Below are 13618 nucleotides of genomic sequence, written 5' to 3' on the forward strand. Positions count from 1 at the left end.
TTTTTTTCACATTGTCTGTAGTGTTAGTGGCAATAAGGATCTAGTCTTATATTCTTTAACAGAATTTATACTTTAGACACCAGCTGAAAAATGTCTTAAGTTATCTTTGTTCTCTGTATAAGAATCTTCCATTCGGTTGGCCAGATGGCCTTTGCTGGCCTTTGAAGTCTGAACTGGCTATGCAGGAAATTCAAGTATCTATTTTAGGGTCTCTCCCTTACTTAGACTTAGTCCTAGGCCAGATTTTTCCTTAGAGCAATTAAAAATGTGGCAGGAAAACCTGCTCCTGACCTCTTGATTACATTGGAAAATGGGTGGGGTTTTTCAATTTACTCATGTAGCATTTCTGAGTTCTTTCCTCCTGTAGAGTCTTTGACAGGAAAAGACCACAAATTAGATAGCAGTTGTCCTTTGGCCTCTTCTGTACCCTCCTTCCATCATAATAGCATAGATGTACCAATTACTGCTAAGTAGTCTTATAGTTACTAAGCACAGAAGATACCCAAACCACATTCTTAGAAATTGTGCTAAGGTCTGGCTACTGAGCTGGCACTAAAATAGGAGTGGAACTCTAAGTATTGAGGCTGGAAAACTGTATTCTTCCTGAATCAGACAATAGGAGAGAGATGACATTTAGCATAAGAACACACTGACACAGACCTAGCACTGAGCAGATGTGATTGTCCTTTCTGCTTTTTAATTCTCATTCTATATTATCAGAACAAATAAAGTTCTTTGATGGTTGTCCCCTGGTAAAGACATTATAAATGACAGAAGTCAGAAAGAAGATACCAAAGCAATGTTGCATCCAGCTCATCATCTCCACTGTTTTTTGCAATTCACTTCAGCTATTTACTGGAATTGAGAACTCTTTCAAAAGGCAGTGGTACAGGAAAGCACTGTCCGGCTCATAGAAGATATTAATGAAGATGGCAGTTGCCATCTGGTTTTCATAGAACTTTATACAGCCTGACAGCTAAAAAGGGTGGGAAACACATACAATATTTTACACATGATGAAGTCCTTTCAAGGAAAAATTATTACATGATAAAGCTGAAGTTAAAACCCAATTTACTTTAGTATACTTTTTTTATTTTTATCATGGATCATATCAGCATGGTCCCATAATGAGTTGCATTAGTACAACTAAAGTGCTGGAAAAATGAATGGTATAGCTTGGACAGGAATGTCCCAGGCAGGTGTCACTGGTGTAACCCATGACTGACATAGTTATGGTGTGAATCAACAGATACTCTTATATGAATATTTTGCATTGTTTGTTAATACACCTATGTAACAAGAATATTCTATATAATCTCCTATATTTTAGTACGTAAATATCTTTCCATGTGTTTTTTCTTCAGAAATAACTTTATAAATTGTGTACCAAGTCTATCATATATTATATGTATTACAGGGATCCTGCATTGGTATAGGGATATTATTTATTATTGATATACTTATGAATTTATTTGCCACTGTAATCCATATTAGTCACTGTAGTTGCTCACACCAGTTTTTGGATTTAATAGTTGGTTAGCCATTGGTTGCTATTTAAAATGGTTATGTGCAGTCCAAAACCAGTATGTAGTTGTCACAGCAAACATTGTCTGCCAGTCCTTTACCATTCAGTTCAGCACATCATTTAAATGCTTTAATAAAATACCCTCTTTTTAATTTATATTGACATCAGTTTTAAAAATTTTCATGAACATAATCTACAACAATAACTCTAAATATAATATGAAGTGTCAGAGAAAGCACGTTCAATAGTACAATGTACACTGAGTATCTCAGACAAAAAGTTGCATTGTTTATATGACCATGAAGTTGTGTAAAGATAGAAAAAAATCCAGATCCTCTTACTATCTTTGGGCCAACACACCTGATGTAACATGAGGTACGTTCATACGTTATTCTGCAACAATATACTTGTATTTTTAGCATATGAAATCTCAGCATTGCAATGATTCCACTTTGGTCCGTAGTCAATATGCTACCAGAAACACAACTTAAATCTTAGCGCAGAATGCCTGGGCAATTTCATGTTTCATCAGCCAAATATTTCAAAACTGCGGGAATCAAGGCTTATAGGACTTGAAATTATATTGGTGGGACATTATACTCTGTATTACTTGTACAAGAAGACTGAAATACAAAATTTCTTAAAATGAAACAAACTTGTGAAGAAGAATGACAGTAACATGCATTAAAACTTACTATGCATGCATTTCCTTTGATTTGGGGACTGCAATATTAGGGTGACTCCTTTCATGTGTTACATCATCATTAAAAGCTCAATTAAAATTTACCTTATTAATTTTCTTCTTTTGAGAAACACACTGAGGGTGACTAACTTGGGGTGCTTTTCACTACAATATTTATTGCTTGATGAAATAATATGTTAAGCCATCACAAGGAATGGTTTGTATAATATATTAAGTCTGACAGGATTAACCAATGAAGAATGGTTTCGTTAGTTACTTTTGTTTATTTGTACACAAGTGAAGTCATTCCTTGCAGAAGTACATTGGCATAAGAAACCTGTTTTTCATTTTTCACCAAGGGCAAAATCATTCATTTTGGTGGCTGGATGCACAAGAGAGAAAGGCAGGAAGCAGAAGACACTTCATGCATTGACTGTGTCCAAACTAGGAAAAAGGTATGTTCGTGTTTCATGGTCCCTACCCACTCATGCCAGGCAGAATGTCTCCCAGAGTGCACTGCAGATCCAGTGCTGTATACATACACACATTTCCTTTAAGAAGAAAAGGAGTTCATAGGGAAAGATGGAGCAATCAAGACCTCAAAGCTGGAAATTGCTCTCTGATCATCCAGTTCAGACATTCCAGCTGAATGCCTGGGGATGGTTCAAAATCTCAGTGAAATTATTTGTCCTCAGAGCATGCTTATACAATGGTTTAAAAAATTTGTTTTGCATACTTAGGGAAAAAATACTGTTGGATGGATGAAAAAGTGAAAATTAGATTCCAACTTAGAAACACCTGCTAGAGGACCTGCTTTGAAAGGATTCAGAGCAGTGGCCTATATCTAGGTGCTCCCTTATCACCCACTACAGAGGAAGCCTAAAGGTACTTGGTTCCCCGGGCTAAAGTGACCATTTGTGAATGTCAATCCCTCTTACTGATATTTGACTGGAGTGTAAATGTAAAGCTTTAATGATGAATGATCTATACTGTCCTACATTTGATACAATCGAAATTTGTTGTCAAGGGAACAACAACAATGAAATGCTTTTTAAAAAGAATAAAGAGCGCCAGAAAGGAGTTTGCTGGTTTATCACTTTCTGCATGTTCAATGCATAAGCTTTTGAGATCCTACTTATGACTGGAGGACATATCCACCTAAGTTTCTTAGGTCTTCATGACGCAAACACATCTGACAGCACACTGTGAATTTTCTCTGTGTGAGAATGCACTGTCTTTACACGGCATGATGCACGCTTGTATTTTTCTTACCCATTGTACTATTTTACCTAGTGTTCTATAACACCAACCAGCTAATGCTTACTTTGCCTTAGGATCCCTATCACAGATGCAAGCATCTACTGTTGGGAAGAAAGAGACAACAGGGGATAGGAGGGAGGATACTGAGGTTTTTTTGTTAACTTGCCTCCTTCAAGCATTACCACTATTATTCTTTTATAAGTTATTAGTTTTATGAGATGTCATTATAAAACATAACAATGTGTGATGGTAACTGTGACATTAAGGTCTCTAGTGGAACATTAATTATTGATCTTTGCCTCAAGAGCATCAGAATGTTGCATTAGAGCTGCAATGAACTGTTCACCTCACAAGCATTAAACTGAACTATGTCATTCAAAGGTGACAAGGTTTAACTCTGCTACCATATGCAGAGCAACCCAAAAACTGCAAGAGAATTGCTAACACAGCCAAACCTGCCTTGTAAAAATGGGATATCTGACACAAACAACCTTGCTGTTGGACTGGATATTTTTTAACTCGTTCTCAGTTTCTTGTTCCTTGTTCACCTTCTGAGTTCCCTTGCTTCCTGCAAACAATGCTTTTAGCAATAAGGGTCCAGGAGAGGGTTTATCACTCTTCTTAAGTGAGTGGTGCTGTGGTCAGTTCTCTTGGTATCATTTAGGAATGAAAGAGATTTACAAGCCAGTAGACCTCCCTGGCAGGTGTTCTACCACAAGTACATAGTGCTATCATTGCAGTGATATGGGCTAAGTACATACGTGGCAGAACACCATTCAAAACCAATCACTGGGAGAAAGTAAGGTCTCCTCCTGCTGCAGTGCCACTAGCAAAGCCTCTCTCCTTGGCCTTTCAGTAATTTTGAAGTTTTCTTCATTAACTTCAGCTACTGCTCTTGACTTCTATCAACCCTGCTGATAGAGAAACTGTCTGGTGTGTTATCATGTGGTATCACATATCACAGCCATCCCCCTCTAGTCCCTGCTATTCATAAACATATTCCTTACTTTAAGCATTAGCAACTGGCCCATGGTAGGACTAGTAAAATACTTTAGGTAGCTAACTTTTACTCACCTGTCACTATATCTAATTTTGTTTAACCCTTTTTCCTCTGTTATCCCCGTTTCTGTCTCACAGAATATAAATTTCTGCCTCTATTAAGTTTGTGCTGACTTTGAGAAAGCATCTTTCTACTTCTGGTTATTCTTAAACCTAACAGACTACAGATCATACTTTTCACATTCACGGAAGTATCAAGTACAAAAGTAATTTTTCAAACAACACTTTTCTAACTCTAATTGCCTTTTCTCTGTCATTTTTCCCCTTGCTGACAGCCATTAAAAGAGTGTTCACTGACTGATGTGGTGATGTTGGTCAAACCTGGCCTATAGATGACACTTCAGCCTGAGCAGGTGAGGAATCAGTCCACGGGGCTGGCAGATTAATTCTCTTCATCCTCAAATTATGATTGCTCTGTTTTGAGACACTGCTGTTGCTACACTGTGGCAGGCTTTCAGACAAACCTCAACAATCCATAACAGTAGAGAATTTAGTTCTGATATGTGATAGGATGAAAACACCTAGATTAGACTGAGACTTCCTAAGGGAAATTAAATCACAGATATATTATTCTATAAAGAGACAGTCCTTGTCCCTAAAGCAAATTTCCAGCTCTTTGTCACCTGCATAAAGTTTAAAGGTTTAGCTTCTGCTGTGCTTTTGGTTTTTTGTTTTTTTTTCTTTCATTATCTTCATAATTGTTAATAAGTATTAGGTAAATTTCTGTTCTAGAGTCTCTCCAAGAGACTTGAAAGAAATAAACAAAGGGAAAAAATGCAAGATCCTCAACTCCTGAACTACATGAATAAACTAGGAGGCAGGAGCTACAGATCACAAGTTGTCTGAACCAGCTGCAACACACAGAACAGATGTACTCCATAGGTAAGACTATAATGTTTCTGTCAATGTTGTTATGTTAGGGAAAAACTCTATGGATATAAAATTGCACTGCTTGACTGGTACAAGTTGGCAAAATCTGTATAATGGATAGAACCATGCCAGCAAACAAGTGTTTTTTCTCAGCTTAGCCTTTGACCTGACAAAAGTAATGTGGCTTTGTGAGCAAAGCTCTCCTTTTGCCACATATAAAGTATCTCTACTAGGAGGTTCTTTCAGCATGTGCGAAGATAGCATATAGTGAGAAAAATCTGTGTTGTAAATATGCATATGTTAAATAGCTTACTAATAATCATGTAGAGGACATACACAGGGAGAATGAAAAAATACAAAATTCATTAGGCACTGGAAAGAAAACATAAAACACTAAGAGAAGCCTTCCAGCTCCTCTAAGACTTGCCCCATACTTAATTTTGGGAGCTCTGGTATCATCCACAGCACCTGTAATTGTACAATGAAAGAAAGCAAGATAAACTTGCTATTACTTTCTTTCTAGATTCTGCTATTTTTACTCTGTGAAATAATAAGATGACTTGAATGCAGAGAATTTCATAGAAGTTATTTCAAAATTAAAGGTATTCACTTGCTACCACACAGAAATTCTATTAGAATTCATTTGCAGGGATTTAAATCTCTCATTTTTAAGTTGACAGTTAAATCCAGCTCAAGTTGAAAGCAGCCAACAGTCATCTGATGACTGTTCAATGCATGGTGTAAAATTACTTTAATTCACTTTTGGACAATACCTAAATAAAAATATGCATCTTCCCCAGCTCAATGAGTGACACTTTTACTGATGGTATCACCATTAAATCTTGTGTCCCCTTAGATAGCTCCTCCAGCAACTGGCCTTTTGCCTAGTGAAATTAAGAAGCATCAAAGTTATAACAATTCAACTATGTCCACATTACTCTCTGCAGTTGTGTCCAGACCAAGCATCACTGCTTTTATTGGAGCTCTGTGAAAATTTAAGCCTTGTCCACACAGAGCATGTTAAGTGGACAAGTATTAGTTTGTGTTTTAGGCCCAGTCTAAAACACTCAGTTCCCAGCCAAATTTCAAAGGAAGCAGCTACTGAAGTGAGGATTATGCATTTAAAAAGAAGTATATTTAGTTACTGGGCAGTCTGCCATACACAAATTTCCAGTCTTGTACTTGTTCCCTGTACCTGTGCTCAGCAAATGGTAGTTGTAACATCAAGACTTCCTTAATTTTACCAGTATTTAGTTCTTTGAATAAGTCACAGATAATATTTCAGATTTTCCATACAAGTGTCAAAAAAATGCCTAAATAACGTCTCAGTGTAAACATAAACATGTATCTACCTATGCATTTAGTAGCCTAATCTATAATAATGACTCCTTGCTACTTTGCAAGAACTACTAATAATGTTAGAATGTAAAATAAAAAAAATAAAATTAAATACCCACTTTACTGCCTCATATTCACTAATGGGCTCTGAAGCAGTATCAACTAGAATAAATACATTTTTCAACACAGCATACAGGTAGAAACAATGATTCTAACTTCTCTGCCTCTGTAGAGAGTACCCAGTACCTCCTAAATAAAAGATTTATTCTTATGCTAATATTTTAATTCGTCAATATAATATTTCCTAAACTTCTAATCTAGTTAAAACAAAATCTTATTCCCATTGAATTGAATCTAATTTCAAGAAAATAGTATTTACAATCATCAAGACATATTTATTTAATGTTTTACTAGAATTTAAAAGGTAAACATTACCTGAAAACTGCTACTGTTGTTTTCATTCTCTGGGAAACTGTAATTTATAGGCTTCTTTAGATTTTGAATTCTGGAACCATAGTGGCCTCTATTGTTGTCATATTAGAATAGCATGTACTGCAAGTGTAAATAAACCACCTTTAGGCATTTTTCATTCATTGAAAATATATGACAATGCCCATCACCCCGGCTCCAATATACAGAAAAACTTTTCAAGACATTCCTGTGATAATATTCTCCTGCATCCATCTAACATCTGAGCAGTCACAGACATGCTAACCTTTGTTGTCAAACAAAATTGGGCTCTGCTTTGAAAATTACAGGAGATCTAAGGCACGTAAAATTTTCTCATTTTGCTGAGAATACCAGGAAAGTGACATAAATTAGAAGCAGTTTTTTTTTCTTGCTGATCAAATGATTGTTTGTGTGAAGACAAAAGATGAAATTGCATGTTACTTTAGCCATCAACAAACTTTGATTAGATCATAGCTTTAATTTAGGCTTTCCAGTGTTATAAACACCTGCATTAATAGAAAATTATTTTTTTTTCAAAATACAGTTTAACCAAACTTAGAATAGAGATATAAATAGATATAGATATAGATATAGATAGATGATATAGATATAGATTAGATTAGATATAGATATAAATCTGCTTTTGAGACTACATGTATCTCTGTCCATTGGCTGGTCAGGAATCCCAGACAATTTCTTTAGATAATGTTTCTAGGTGAATAAAATTAGTCAAGATGAATGTCACTCTAAAAGATTAAATCTGATGTCAGTTTACTAAGAAACAACAGAATAATTACTCCTTAAAAAATGCTCAAATGCAATTTATGTCAACATTTTAGATACCAGAATGAGTTTTCATTGTGACAAATTTAAGTACTAATTAATCAGGTTTTACCCAACATTGTGAGGAGAGAACTAAAATGATACACTGAATTTCAGTTCTATGAAGTCTGATAGTAAATATTCCATGGAGAATAGACTAAAACTCAACTCCCATTTCCTTTCCCCTCAGGAAGCATGACTGATCTTCCTTATTCTCTCTATTACAAAGTGATTTGTACGCCTTGTGTTTAGCATCATTGACAACATTTTTTCCTCTCCCAATTTTTGAGCCAAAAATAATCCCCAATATTATACTGTTAAACCTATAAAAAAAAGAAGTCTTTTGCAGAAAATGATGGAACTAAATGTTTAAGATTTCATATTATACAACATCAAATGTTCTTAATATTTGGAAGATAATTAATATGAAGTTTTATAATAAATAAAGGTCTTCATGATCATATCTGCAGTAAAGTATGCGTATATTTGTTGATTGGCATTTGGAAAAATAATTGAAAAAATTATTTGTTGACATTGTGAGCTTTAAAAATTAGTACAATGGGCTTTTTTCGTCAATAGCCAAGGACGTGATGAATGAAGTTTGGGTAATATGAACATACAACTTAAAACTGAGACAACCTAGCACAAAGTAATCAAAGATGTTGAAAGATAGCTGTTCGCATATTTCAGTGACTTTGCAACAGAGGGATCTGATGTATGCACTGTAAATAGGAAACTTGATTCATGATCTGAGCAGATCACTCTGCCAATCTCATATTTTATGTGACTGAAAGAAGGCTAATTTTATGTCAAATTCTGTCTGCAAGCTTTCCCAGTTTCTACTTTCTTGACTTCTTTAAATGAGCAAAAAATAGCAGCAATCAGACAGGAAGTAGAAAGAGAATAAAACATGCATGTATTAGGTACTTAGCATTGACAGATGTTTGTTCCTCTTCAGATATCAGTAAAGGAAATATTAAAGTAGCTTCTGACAGTAAGACTAACTGGAAAACCAAGTCAGTAGTAATGCTTTGTATATGTCAAGGTATATGGCCTTCTGTCAGTACCTTGGTACTTACCCTGAAGAAAGATGATATTAGGTAGGTAGTTAGATAATTCAGTAGAAATAGTTAAGTTATTAAGCAACTAGCATTACTGAAATAAGCACTGGGGCTGTCTCCTAAAAAGTTACTTTTTCCTTGCTCTTCCAAAAGCAGATTTGATAGATGTAACAGAACTATAAAATAACCCAAGCAGAAAGGGACCTCAAAAAATCATCTAGTTTAATTTTTTGTGGGGAAGGGAACCTGGATGAGATTATCGAACACCCTGTCCAATTGCATCTTGGAAACATCCAGTGACAGAGTCTCTACCACATTCCTGGGGAGGTTGTTCAATTGAATGATTGTTTTTGCTGTAAAAAATTCCTTTCTTATATCATGATAAAACCTCTCCTGGTATAGCTTGTATTTATTTGCCTGTGTCTTCTCCATGTTGCTCCTTGTGAAGAGAGAGCCATCCTCTTTGCAGCTGCTTTTTAAGGACTGGAATATGGTAATGAAGCCCTCCTCTAGTCCTTCTCTTCTCCAGGGCAAAAAAGGCCTAACTCCTTCAGTCTCTTCTCATAGGACAGGTTCTCCCATTCTGGGCCTCCTTTGGACCCTCTCCAGTCTTTATTTCTCCTGAATTGTGGGGACCATAACCAGGTGCAGTGCTCCAAGTGAGGCCTGACAAGTGCTGAGTACAGTAGGATGTTCAAGTCTATCTCTGGTAGTTATACCCCTGCCGATGCAGCCCAGGATCTGATATGCCATCGCTGATGCAACAGCTCACAGCTGACATATTTGGCTCTCCAATCAAACAGATCCTAGCCTGTACTATTTATGTCATCCCAGGTGCAGGACTGCACTTGTCTTTGTTAATTTATACTGTTACTGCTAACTCACTCTTCCAGCCAGTCCAGGTCTCTCTTTAACATGGCTCTCCCCTCTGATTTGTCCTCCTCACCACTCAGTTTAGTGTTGTCAGCAAACCTTCTGAGTCTGTTTCAAACCCAATATGTTTGAACATTTGGGTTTGAAACAGAGTATTTATGAAGATGCTGAGCAGTGTGGGGCTCAGTATCATTCAGTAAAAACTGATCACCATAAAATCACCAAGAAATATGACTCTATTACAGGCTGAAAATAGGCAGTAAGTGATGGGGAAAATGTAAATCTGTAAGTTACACAGAACATTACAAGAGAGATTAATTTAAAAGAAACTCCATCTTTAAAATGTCTGTAGGGTATACTGAGCATTTTTTAAGATACAACATTTTTTCCTTATTGTAACACTAAGTGCTACAGTAGAGATGGTGTGGTGACCTGATTTTAAATGCTTATAACCTTTTTTACCTTTTTTTTTTTAATTTAGTTGAAACAGAACTTTCAAAGACAAGATTTAGTAGGAGGACTTCTTTTTTCTTAAATTAGTCAGATTCAGATGCCTGATGGTGTTAATTTCACTTAAAAGAGTTAAATAAACTTTTTTTTTCTGTTTAATCCATCTTCAGACTTCTTATAAGTCTGTGTTTTTCACACAAAGCATCTGCACAGTTCTCATTTCCCCCAGGTCTTCATTTGGAATAGGAAGTTAGAGTTAAATTCAAATGCAGCTTTGTGCTTTCGATGTTCAGATGCTGCTAGAGGTTGCCCATCTTTCTCAGAAACTCACAGCACCCTTGGGGTTCTGTTTGCCATTCTAATAGCAGAATTAGGAGAAGACAGATGGTAAGAGAAAGAGTTAGATTTGGAAGCAGCTGTTATGAAATCTGCTTCAAGAATACAATTGCTTATATAGACTTACTCAAACAAAGCCAAAACAGGAAAACATATTTTTCACTTTGGCACACCAGCTGGTGTCGCTGCTATAGTCAATGTAGCTGTGCTATTTAGAAAAATACATATTAGAAATTGCATCATCAATGTAATATGAAAAACACACAAATACAAATTAACATGGGTCTCACTCATTCTACCGTGAATCTTGAAGAAATTGGATTTATGTAAGTGAAACATAACATAACTACAAAAATAAGTTTAACTTAAGATGTTTAACGCTTGAGCATTCTCATAGGCATACTTGTTTTACAGTGTTACTGGGAATAGTGGAAGAGGCACTGATTAAATCAATGTGAGGGTATGTGAGACACTGGAATAATTATTGGGTCAGAACAAACTCAAGAGTGCATGTGGGGGGGGCGTGGTAAAGGATGAGTCAAATTCCATGGGGGTGAGGCAATGCCGTATCCCACACTGCAGTCCCTGCAGTCTCACCGGGTAACCTCAGACCAGCTGTCAGGCAAAAGCACCCCAGGAGGATAGCCCACATCACATCCCTGAAGCCCCTAACTCAGCCTTAGATTGCCTGGTATAGCAGGAATATCACCCCTCACCAGTAGGCCAGAAGTCCTGTCTGGGAGGGTTATCACAGGGGGCCAAAGCACAAAAAAAAGCAACACATAGTTCCATTTTTCTTGAGACCTGCTACCTGGCCATGCAGAAGCTGGACTTGTACAGTCTAGTGGTAGCCATTTTTCTCTTATTCTTCTCTCTTTCTTTACTCCTTCCTCTTCTTCTCTTAATCTCTTTTCTTAATATTTTGGGTAAATTGGGACCAAATGGAATGGATTTTGCTAAGTTCTGTGGGTTAACATGTAAAGTTATAGCTTTGTGGAATGCTCTATTTTGGTTGTACATTAGCCCTTTAAATTTTTGCCAAGATCTCTTATTTTCTCCCTTATTTTCTAAAGTTAGCAGTAAAAGTATCTCCTGAGAAAACGTGTGCCATGTCTTCTCTTTATGCTACCTCAAGAGTTTTTGGAGCCTTGTATATTTTTAAAGTAAAACTCCTGATTGTACTTGTAGCTCTGGGGCTGGGGTTATGCAGGGTGGTGAACAAGAGAATAAGTATCTTCATTATCAGATAAAGCCCCATTTCCCAACCCCTGACCTAGAGTGTAGTTTAAAATGTAGGTTTTAAATGTAGCTGCATTTATTATATTCCTTACCCTTTAGCACAGTAGTTACACATATCCAACCATATTACCCCATTTCATATCGACTCCCTCTAAATTCCAATAGCATATTTAGTCTCTTTTTCAAGGTGGGCCTTAATTTTGTTTAAGAACATCTGCACCCTGGCCTGGACAATAAGATATCACTCAGGACTTTGGAAAGTCTCCAAGGACTGTACGTGCTCCGAAGAAAATGAAGATGAGGAAGAGGGGGTCCCAAAACTCCCCCAGACTCAACTCCTGAGGGACGGAGTGGGGCAAAGGCCGGAGCATGGACAAACAGGGATTGGATGGACATCATTATAAAAGTTGTAACTCCTGGGTCAGGGCACATGCCTGGTTTGTATTCTCAGAGCCTGAGAGGCTTCATTAAAACCTTCCCTTATCTTACCTCCTACTTAAGGTAGGTAAAACTCCTGCCCTGGAGTTTTTTTCTCCCTGAGTCTTTTAGGCGACACACAAATGTTGTTATGAATGCTAAAGTCCATCACCTCACACTCTGCTGTACAATTTTTCATCTCAAATCATTCAAACATATTTTAAAGTTAATGCTAAAATGATATGCAGCAAGGTCTGAATCCTTCGTGGCTGAGAAGTATATTCAGTGGCATTTTCAACTCCCTGGGAAAAGCCTTTCATTATCCTCTAATTATTAATGAGGGAAACATGACAGTCCACTATTTCCTGAGGTCCCACCTATGGGGCTGTGGCTTGGGTAGGTGAAGATATGTGCTTGCAGAGTTGGCTCAGGTCTATAACCTCTGGCTGGAGTGGGGAAGAGAATCAGAAATACTCAGTTTGGCGTTTCTTTTCTTCACAAGCACATCTCACTGTTAGGAGCTAGGACTCAAGTTCTCTTTGGAGGTTGCTAAGCCTGGTTGAGTATCATTTGCAGGTAATCTTTTTTAAATCTGAAGTCCCTGAGACCAATTAAAGCAAGAACTATGGTCTCCTGGTATCTTAAGCAACCATCAAACCTTGGGTGAGGATGATGGGTGCAGCAACGCAAAAGTACGAAAGCATTGTATAGTTCTGAAAGGACTAAAAACTTACAAAACGGGAAAGAAACTTTTATTTAGCTAGTTTAATGAATTAAAACTTTTGAAGACAATATTTTTGCATTCATAGAGGTTAGAAGGATGTCAGAACTACAACCACAGAGCACCATATAATAGCTGCAGGTGCAGTGAAAAGAAAAAATTTTCTTCAGAATTTACTGCACTTTCATTCTAAAAGCACTTTAGATTGGCTGAAACTCCTACAATAATGCAAGATTGTCTCTAGGCAATCCCATTTTTCCTAAGAACACTGACACTATAGCAAAAATGCTAGCATAGCAAACTGGAAGAAAACTCTCCCTAAACATGACGCATTGCTGTTTTCAGGCAATTTTTCAAAAGCTGTTTATCCTCTATCTAGATATTCATATGACATAGATATAAAAGTTTGAAATATAATTTTAGTCTTTATTAACCTACAGGAATTGTTCCCTAGGGCATATTTTAGTGCTCTAGCATAATTTAATAGAGGAAGAAAAACTAAATAAAATTAAGTT

General features: G+C 36.7%; 1 long non-coding RNA gene across 1 annotated transcript in view; it reads left to right on the forward strand.

The window, feature by feature from the left end:
* Positions 1-13618, forward strand: part of LOC113942881 — a 50587-nt gene that overhangs the window by 29930 nt on the left and 7039 nt on the right. Inside the window, exon 2 of the long non-coding RNA XR_003526089.1 lies at positions 4802-4879. This is a non-coding gene — a long non-coding RNA (uncharacterized LOC113942881). The remainder of the gene's footprint in view (positions 1-4801; positions 4880-13618) is intronic.

The sequence above is a fragment of the Corapipo altera genome, unplaced genomic scaffold, assembly GCF_003945725.1.
Source record: "Corapipo altera isolate COAL_440 unplaced genomic scaffold, ASM394572v1 2b, whole genome shotgun sequence".
Classification (NCBI taxonomy): domain Eukaryota; kingdom Metazoa; phylum Chordata; class Aves; order Passeriformes; family Pipridae; genus Corapipo; species Corapipo altera.